This window comes from Conger conger, chromosome 11, assembly GCF_963514075.1.
Source record: "Conger conger chromosome 11, fConCon1.1, whole genome shotgun sequence".
Classification (NCBI taxonomy): domain Eukaryota; kingdom Metazoa; phylum Chordata; class Actinopteri; order Anguilliformes; family Congridae; genus Conger; species Conger conger.
Window position 1 is genome coordinate 46,001,393 of NC_083770.1, and position 9,569 is coordinate 46,010,961.

General features: G+C 45.2%; 2 protein-coding genes across 2 annotated transcripts in view; one reads left to right on the plus strand and one right to left on the minus strand.

Moving 5' to 3' along the window:
- Positions 1-200, plus strand: part of LOC133140027 (dual specificity protein phosphatase 26-like) — a 139,681-nt gene extending 139,481 nt beyond the window's left edge. Inside the window, exon 5 of the transcript XR_009709977.1 lies at positions 165-200. The gene's annotated coding sequence lies outside the window, so the exon portion shown is untranslated. The remainder of the gene's footprint in view (positions 1-164) is intronic.
- Positions 201-9,041: 8,841 nt separating this feature from the next.
- LOC133140231 (2-oxoglutarate dehydrogenase complex component E1-like) overlaps positions 9,042-9,569 on the minus strand; it is a 44,126-nt gene continuing 43,598 nt past the window's right edge. Inside the window, 1 exon segment of the mRNA XM_061259932.1 lies at positions 9,042-9,569. This exon segment is cut by the window's right edge and continues 1,060 nt beyond it. The gene's annotated coding sequence lies outside the window, so the exon portion shown is untranslated.

Here is a 9,569-nt window from a genome sequence, read left to right on the forward strand (position 1 = left end):
TAAACAGTCATACTAGGAAGTCTCGCTGCCTCCCATATAAAGATTTAAATATGGAGACTGGTCAAAAATGTGATTCTATCCTTCATCATTTCTATCACTTATGCAGGTGATCAATCATTTATGACCGCCTGTAGCGGTTAAGGTACATGACTGGGACCCACAAGGTCAGTGGTTCGATCCCCGGTGTAGCCACAATAAGATCCGCACAGCCATTGGGCCCTTGAGCGAGGCCCTTAACCCTGCATTGCTCCAGGGGAGGATTGTCTCCTGCTCAGTCTAATCAACTGTAAGTCACTCTGGATAAGAGCGTCTGCCAAATGCCATTAATGTAATGTAATGTATGACACCTGTGTGTGTGATCACAAATCTCTGCAATGACCTCAGCAAGCAATTTAAGCTGCATATCAAAATAATAAAAGAATACACAACTAGCACACAAATGCACTTGCAATACATGTGTAAGTAATACTTTAAGTATGCATTGTAGCTGATACAATATAGATAATGACTGTGTCTAAGATGGGACCATTGTGGTTTACCATTAATTAATTTTTCAGGAGAGCGGATAGTCTACTCTCATTATGTAGTTTTCTCTTTAGTCAGACAAAGGAGAGACAGAGGGTTACAGATAGAGATGGGATCACAGTGCACAATACAGAGTATGGAATAATCATAAGTCTCATGGCAGGGAATTAAACATTTGGCTACATGAGGGAATTTATTTATTTATTTATTTATTTATCTCCTTTCCAACTTTCATAGTCGAATGGATTATATTACAATTTTAAATATTCCTCTGAAGTCAAGATTAAATGAATTGAAACACATTTTTTGGCATGTTATTTTTTAAACAGGTATCAAGCTAAAAAAAAGTTTATATTCACTTATATAGAGCCTTCATCTAAAGTGCTGTACAACTGCTGCTTCTCATTCATATACACACTCACACACCGATGACGATCGGCTGCCATGCAAAGCACCAACCATTTAAGTGTTTTGCTCAGGGACACTTTGACACACCCAGAGTGGGATCAAACTGGCAACCGATTGCCAGATGACTGCTCCTGCCACCCGAGTCAATGTCATCCCACAATGTAGCCTTTGATGAATCTCAGATGATTCATATTCTCTTGAAAAAGCATACCAAAAAAAAAAGTACAGATCTGTGAAAGATCTCACAATAGTTTAACATGCCAGGTTCATATGCCTCATACAGTGCAACATATACATAAATATTATACCAATATAAGGCCAAAGAAAAGTAGAGGCATGTTCAAATTCATCGTACCTATCTTTTTTTCAGCAACTTCCTTTATTTTTTTACATGATCATGGGGAAATGCAGTATTTGACTTAAAAAATATATCTGTTTGTTTTTATTAGTTGTTAGTTTTTGTTTGTCATGATGTTTTTTTTCATCTTTTCATCAGGAATGCGTATATGTGTGACAGCTTTTTTTAATGTTGTTCATCATGTGTATTGGAGAGGGTTGTTTCAGGGAGAATTCATTCATTTGGCTGACCCCAAGCGATTATACGATGCACACAATTTATTTTGAATCGCTTTAAAAAGGATATAATGATAAATGATCAACCATATTTCATTTTCTTCTGACAGACACATTTATGTGACTCATCTACTACAACTACACAGTAGTCAGTCAATGTGCATCACCACTCTTGCTAATAGATGAGTCGAGAGCAGAGCTAATTTCAGCGCAAGCTGTTCTATTGCGAAGCCCACAATCATGCACTCAACACTGCCACCGAGATCTTTTTTTTTCCTACTGTCTCCTTAAGATAGTTCCACCTTTATGGCGAAAAGAAAAAGCACAGTCTCAAAGACATTGGGTTTAATAAGACACCTACAGAAGCAAAGAAGAAAACGGGCTATACCAATTCAAATACATGGGGGTGGGGCGCAGAGGATGACTCACAACATCAATGAAAGGAGAGAGAGCAAAGTTTCCATCCAGAGGAAATAAAAGCGGGCGTTTCTGGTGGAGGCCTGGGAGAAACAGGGTTGAGACGACAAACGGATTGGAAGCGACCGCAGGATAACTGAACTCCCCCCACTCCCCCCCCTCTGACCCCCCTCTTGTCTCTACCAGTAGGTGGTCTATTCTGCCTGCTACGACCAAAGCACATCATGGGAATTAGCCGGCGGAGAAACAGAGCACTAGGGGCCAGACTGGAACTGCAGAGGGACGAACAAAAGATCTGCATTCTCGATGTGCCCTCCAGGCTTAGTGCCAAGCGCAGCATTCACTGTTCCAAGTGCCTGAGGGCATCTATTCAGCATGTTCTCTTTCAGGCGCTCAGAGAAAAAGAGAGTCAGCTGATCGGTTTGGTAACAAGGAGCTGAAAAGAAAGGCTCGCAGATTACCACAGAGGGCCCTTGGTCACACAGGGCTAACAGCAGGGTTAAGGCAGCCCTGGTCACAGCACACAGAAAAGAGGAGGGAAATGTGGCGGTACACTTTTAGAAGGTGGCCATTTTAACAGCAAAACTCTGGGTTTTGAAAGGAACTGTCTGTGGTCGCACAATAAAGGAACCCTGCGGTTTAGCCCTTTCCTGTGCTGAGACATTTCAGATTACCTTTTGTACAGCAAAGACGGGTGTCTTCCAGGATACTGTTCTTTCACAGAGTATTCTTAGCAGCTAGTGGCAGTTTTTGTACCGTAATTAAAATAAACATGTACAGGCACATGGGAGAACACCCTTCCTCCACTCCACCAGCAAGAGTCCATCATTAGCCCTAATCTCCATATGAAACACAGAAGACCAGGAGACACCAGGAACAAACGCAGGCACAAAACAAATACTGCCAAGATGTTCCCTTGAGTTGTCAGCGAAGCTGTAAATCTCTGTGTAAATGGTGGTCAGACTGTGTTAGCACTTCAGTCAGTGCAGAAGAGCAGGAAAAAAGCAAAAGACCTCAGCTAGACCTGCAATTTGCAGCTCCCTGTTGCCCTGGAAACAGATGCTTACATTCTTTGCGTTTTCTTCATTCCCCTACCCCCCACCCCCCCCCCCCTCAACCTGCCACACAGACTGTAGTCCAATCTGCTGCAGTCATTAAACACTGTCATAGACCAGAACAGCCAGTCCCCTCCCTCTACACACAGCACAGTCACTGCGCGCAGTGTGTCGAGATCAAAAACCATGACAACCAAGTGGCTGCACTGTAAAATTTGGCACGGCAGTTGACTGCTGGAAACGACACCTACCAACGGGCTCATCGTTTCCTCTCCTGTTGTACATTCAGACACTCCCCCCCCCCCCCTTCACCTGGAGTTTTAGTTTTGGGCAACATGGTTTCCTTGTTCTGCAAGGGCAACAAGAGCCACTCATTCATGCAGGGAATTCCTGGCCCTTTACCCGCAATGCTTTGCCTTGACAGAACGTATTTATACAATTTGACAAATGTACCTACGCACTCTCTCGCTCCCTTTCTCTGTCTCTCCTTCTCTCTCTCACACACGTGCACGCGCGCACTCACACTCACTGTAATATTATTCCCATTTCTGGGCATTTTAAGTCCATATTTCTTCCTTCCTGTTTGCTCTCTGCATTCCTTTTCAGTGACTGTTCAGAACATTCCTGGGAAGTCGCTGACCGACAATAAGAGCTGTAGCAGTGTGGGGGCAGGTCTGCCGGGAGCGAGCTGCCCCCCCAAACAGGAACACCCCCAGCGGCAAAACGCTGCTCCCCGCTGCAGCATGGCTCAAGTCTGCTTGCGCCAGAACCACTTCAGCGCACTTCCCCCGCGCACGCACACACACACACACACACACATCCAGAAACACACACACACACACACACACACACACACGCTCACTCATACACACGCTCACACACACGCACACACACTCATACTCATACACACACGCTCACACACACATGCACACACACATACATTCACACATGCTCACTCGTAGACACACGCTCACACACACACGCACACACACATACACTCACACACGCTCACTCATACACACAGGCTCACACACACATGCACACATGCACACAGGCATGTGAAAAAATGCAGTGCACACAGCTTAGCTTTGCCAGCATTCAGACTGAACCACACCACACAAATGTATTTTTCCTTCCTGGCAGAAGCCACATCCATGTTCCACCTCACCAACAGTGTGGTTCTATTCCAAGCATGAAAATGAAAAGGTGGCAAGACCATAAAAGTAAAATATGCAAATAACTACATAAATAAAAAAATAAAAAAAGGCCAAATATTAACACTGCTGGAGCAAAGACAAAGCAAACAAAAGGAGCTGTGCTGTGCTGGTCAGCTGACAGGCAGCCTCTCCTCTGCCCAGCGACAGATCTGTGAAGACACCCTATGTGTGATTAAGCTCCGTTCCTCTGCCTGGGGAAGCTGGGAGGTGTCACACTAATGCGCACAAAAGGTGATTATTCCATACTCTGTATTGTGCAGTGGTGATTATTCCATACTCTGTATTGTGCAGTGCTGATTATTCCATACTCTGTACTGTGCAGTGCTGATTATTCCATACTCTGTATTGTGCAGTGCTGATTATTCCATACTCTGTATTGTGCAGTGGTGATTATTCCATACTCTGTACTGTGCAGTGCTGATTATTCCATACTCTGTATTGTGCAGTGCTGATTATTCCAAACTCTGTATTGTGCAGTGCTGATTATTCCATACTCTGTACTGTGCAGTGCTGATTATTCCATACTCTGTACTGTGCAGTGCTGATTATTCCATACTCTGTACTGTGCAGTGCTGATTATTCCATACTCTGTACTGTGCAGTGCTGATTATTCCATACTCTGTACTGTGCAGTGCTGATTATTCCATACTCTGTATTGTGCAGTGCTGATTATTCCATACTCTGTATTGTGCAGTGCTGATTATTCCATACTCTGTATTGTGCAGTGCTGATTATTCCATACTCTGTATTGTGCAGCTCAACCCGTATCCACCTTTATTTGAACAAAAAACAAAGGGGACAGTGGAGAACAGAACAGCACTAACATTACCTGCCACCTGCTTGGGTATGATCCTCATTAAGGGGCTGAAATGCTGGAGACGGGCACAGGTGGAGCCGAAATGGAAACAGAGACATGATGAAGGCAGCGTGCTCCGCAGCCCACCGCGGTGGCGTGTGGGGTCTCGGGCGCAGGGGGGCCGGGGGTGGGGGTGGGGGTGGGGGATTAAACCAGGAGCCCTGCAGGCTCGCGCGGCCCAGCTAATGATGTGGGAGAGATGGGCCGGGTCGGATCATGTGATCCGTCACACTGCGGAACACAGGGTCCTGCATGGAGCCCCAGGGAAGGGCGATCCCGCACACACAGGGAGCCGTTCTCGTCTGTTTAAAACCCGCCGAGGTGCACCTCACTGGGGGAGGAGGAGGCTGGGATACCAGGGGGGGGGGGGGCGGCCATCGTAAACGGAAGGGGGGGCGGACGTGAAACAGCCTTGGAAAGTAGACATTAATTTCCAGATTCATAAGCAGTATTAGAGACGTGTAAACTGGGATCTAACCGCTTTGCAAATCAAGCATTAGCATCGATACTCCGCACCTGCTATTTACCCTTCCAACTCAAGATGTACTCAAATTAAAATGTGAGAATTAGAAATAAAATCCTACCAAATCACTGAAGTATTTTATTAAACCAAATGTGTGCGTGTATGTGTGTGTGTGTGTGTGTGTGTGTGTGTGTGTGTGTGTGTGTGTGTGTGCGCGTTTGAAAATTTGTGATAGATTGACTGCTTTCTCTGACGTCTGTCGTGTCAATGTTCCCAACATCTGGCTGAAGTGCTGTCTCTTCCCCCTGCCCTTCAGAGCTGCTCCCCTCCCCCACTTTGCAGTCAACTGACTAACCAGGTCACTTGGAATTTACCCACAATTCCTTTGGCTCAGTCACAAAACAGAGCACTTGAGACCCGTGGCACAGAGGAGTGTACGGCAATAGAGGCCACCCTAACCTTTGCACTTTCACATAACTGAAAGAGGTGTCGCCCTGCTTTTCCTGCCTTCCCGGATCTACTGACTATTTCTTTACAACAAACACAACACCAAACAACAACAACAACAAAAAAAACTTTACAATTCTGCTGTTTTGTTTTAGCTGATCAAACTATTATTTAAATGACCCTCTGAGAAAGTGCTATTTTCAGTAACATGTCCAAGTCTTCTCGAGACATCATTTGTAGTAATGAAAATCATCATGAAAATGGGAAGAATATACCTACTGTCAATCTCATGTACCATTTTACCTCCTCAAGCACAGCACAATTCCAAGTAATCGCTTGTAATGGAACCAAACCTGGAATTCTATCTCAAAGATCACTGAAACATGCCCTCCTTCAAGTCATATCCACAAATATAACTGAACAGGGTGATATGCAAAACATCGAATGAACATCAAAAACAACTATCAACTAAAACAATTCGTTGAATTGGGATCAAACTAAATATTGCAATGAATTACGCATGTAGTAGTGTAATGATTGTTCATTGGCCCGTGGGTAGTATAGTCGATTACCTACTTATATTGTGTGCAAATGTTTTGGCACCGCTGGTCAAAGTGTAAGTTACAATAAGAAAGCTTTTCCGTGATGTAGTTCTTCACCACCAGCGTGTTCGTTGCTGTGTTACACTTCTGTATCTCATGCGTTTTCAGGCCAAAAATCAATGTAATAATATGATGCAACTGTGATGCTCATTTTGAAATGGGTCCAAATTTTCAGAGAAATTGGTAAATCGTTTCAACCTTAACGCTAACATAACATTAGCAACCCCGGATATTGTAGAGTTTAGTTTACTCGTATTGTATTGGTGAGAAATAAATACCCTTTTGTTCGTTTGCTTTTAAGAAGGTGGCTGGTCCAATATATATATATATATTGGACCAGCCACCTTCATAAAATATATATATATATTTGCCTGTGTAGTCACGGTTCCAATGACGCCATTGCAGCAGATTGTACTGAGGACAATGATCGCCATGACAACCGAGCAAAATGCAGCAGTCTTCGTCGTTTTCACCCACGTGGCGCTATCTGAAGTGGCAAAGACGATGCCTATGGCAATTAGTTTAATTAAAGGAATACCCAGCATATCTTAAATTAGGCTATATTAAACAATATTGAAAATATAAATCTGGGCCGTAAGCGCTCGGTAATTACATTTAGCTTATAGCTAATATCTTCTCCCATAAGCAATTTATCAAAACGACAGTAATCCTGGCGATTCTAATTGCAGATCAGGTAGGCCAATAAATGCTGCGCTGTTTACTTAAAACATACGATATAACCTAAAAATAAAAACCGATGGATAAGTATTTTCGGCAAGATTTTAAATGAATAAAAAAATGTTTTACCAGCATTAGCTATACGTGACCGCCATCTACTGGCCAAATTGAAACCGACGCTAAAACGACATGGGGCACTCCATTGATTTTGTTAAATCCTGCTTCATCTTCTTTTGTCAGCTCTTTCTTGCCCAACACTCCCAAAACTATCCAAAGATCTGTCATTACTGCGAGCCAAATGGCATAATGGAGTTTATAGACTGAAATATTCCAAATCCACTGACCATTAAATGAAGGTACAGCTTCATTGTGGAACCCCTCTTGCATTGGATAGCCTGGATATGACCAAAGAAACATTGTTTTGATCGCCATGGGAACAGAGGGCAGGTGAAGGTGGACACTGCAGTGGAGATGCTGGCTGTGTATAAAGTGGAATGCTGTCCTTTCCGGAAGGGAAATCTTAGACCCTGACAGAAGCACAGCCACCCAGACGCATACCCACTCGCACACCTTGAGTACACCATCGGGAGGGGTTTGCTGACCTGGGCTTTCGTTCCATTCACAAACCCATCCATTGCATGGGTTCCACTCAGCCCAGCCCCCAGGAGTCTGACCAGCCTCGACCGGAGGAACAGGCAGTCAGCCCAGCGTTCAGACTAAACTGAAGCTGAAGCATTCGGTGTCCTTACAACGCAGACGTATGGTGCGGCCGCAGCCGTTTGTGAGCGAGTGCCACCATCGCCCTGGGCGACATGGCTCAGGCGGTAAGAGCAGTCGTCTCATTGGCTCAGGCGGTAAGAGCAGTCGTCTCATTGGCTCAGGCGGTATGAGCAGTCGTCTCATTGGCTCAGGCGGTATGAGCAGTCGTCTCATTGGCTCAGGCGGTAAGAGCAGTCGTCTCATTGGCTCAGGCAGTAAGAGCAGTCGTCTGGCAGAGGGTTGCTGGTTAGATCCCCCACCCGGGATGTGTCGAAGTGTCCCTGAGCAAGACACCTAACCCCTAAATGCTCCTGACGAGCAGGTTGGTGCCTTGCATGGCAGCCAATCGCCATTGGTGTGTGTGTGTGTGTGTGTGTGTGTGTGTGTGTGTGTGTGTGTGTGTGTGTGTGTGAATGGGTGAATGAGAAGCATCAATTGTACAGCGCTTTGGATAAAGGCGCTATATAAACGTCAACCATTTACCATTTGCCCTCTACTGATGCAGTCATGCCCCCAGTGCTGCAGTCATGTGACCGCTGCTGACCAGTCTCCAGCCCCCAATGCTGCAGTCATGTGACCACTGCTGACCGCAGTCTCCAGCCCCCAGTGCTGCAGTCATGTGACCGCTGCTGACCAGTCTCCAGCCCCCAGTGCTGCAGTCATGTGACCAGCTGCTGACCGCACAGTCTCCAGCCCCCAGTGCTGCAGTCATGTGACCAGCTGCTGACCAGTCTCCAGCCCCCAGTGCTGTAGTCATGTGACCACTGCTGACCAGTCTCCAGCCCCCAGTGCTGCAGTCATGTGACCAGCTGCTGACCAGTCTCCAGCCCCCAGTGCTGCAGTCATGTGACCAGCTGCTGACCAGGGGGATGTTGCATTCAAGGCTAATGGCTAACAAACGAGGGCTGGGGGTGTATACAACATGTAGACAATCAAGCCAAATGTTACACTGAGGCTGTTCAAACATTACTTCAGCGCTGTGGGCACGGAAGGTCACATTGGTCTTGTTTTTCTGAGGATAGCAACACATTCACAAAAAAATGAGAAGGTAATGTCTTTATTGAATGCAGCAAAATAATAGCGGAAAAAACGCGAAATCACCCATTTTGAAAATAAATAACTTGGATGCTTCGTCCCAGAGTTCCAAATAATGCTTCCTTTTTTCCCCCCATTCATCTTGCTTCTAGAAAGTTCTACTTCTTTCAGAACGACCGTTGATTTCTTTTTCCCCACCTTTCTCCTAGTAATCTTTTAATTTTCCTAATCCGTTAAAAAGTATCATTTTTCTTTTGGCACCGGAGAGAAAAGCGAAGAGGGAGGTAGTGAGAGAGGGAGAAAGGGAAGGGAGAAAGATGAAGGGCAGATGCCACAAACTTTCAAAATAAAACTGTTTTGTTTGAGCTGGTGAGAGGCAGAGGAGAGAAGTGGTCAGTTTAAACTCGGGGAAAGCAGGAGAAGCCATCGCCCCGAATGCTCCAACATTCATATTAACGTACAAACGGCACCTCTAGTGTCAATATACCTAACGTATAGATACAGTGCAGTCATCCTAAAAGTCAATTCACATTT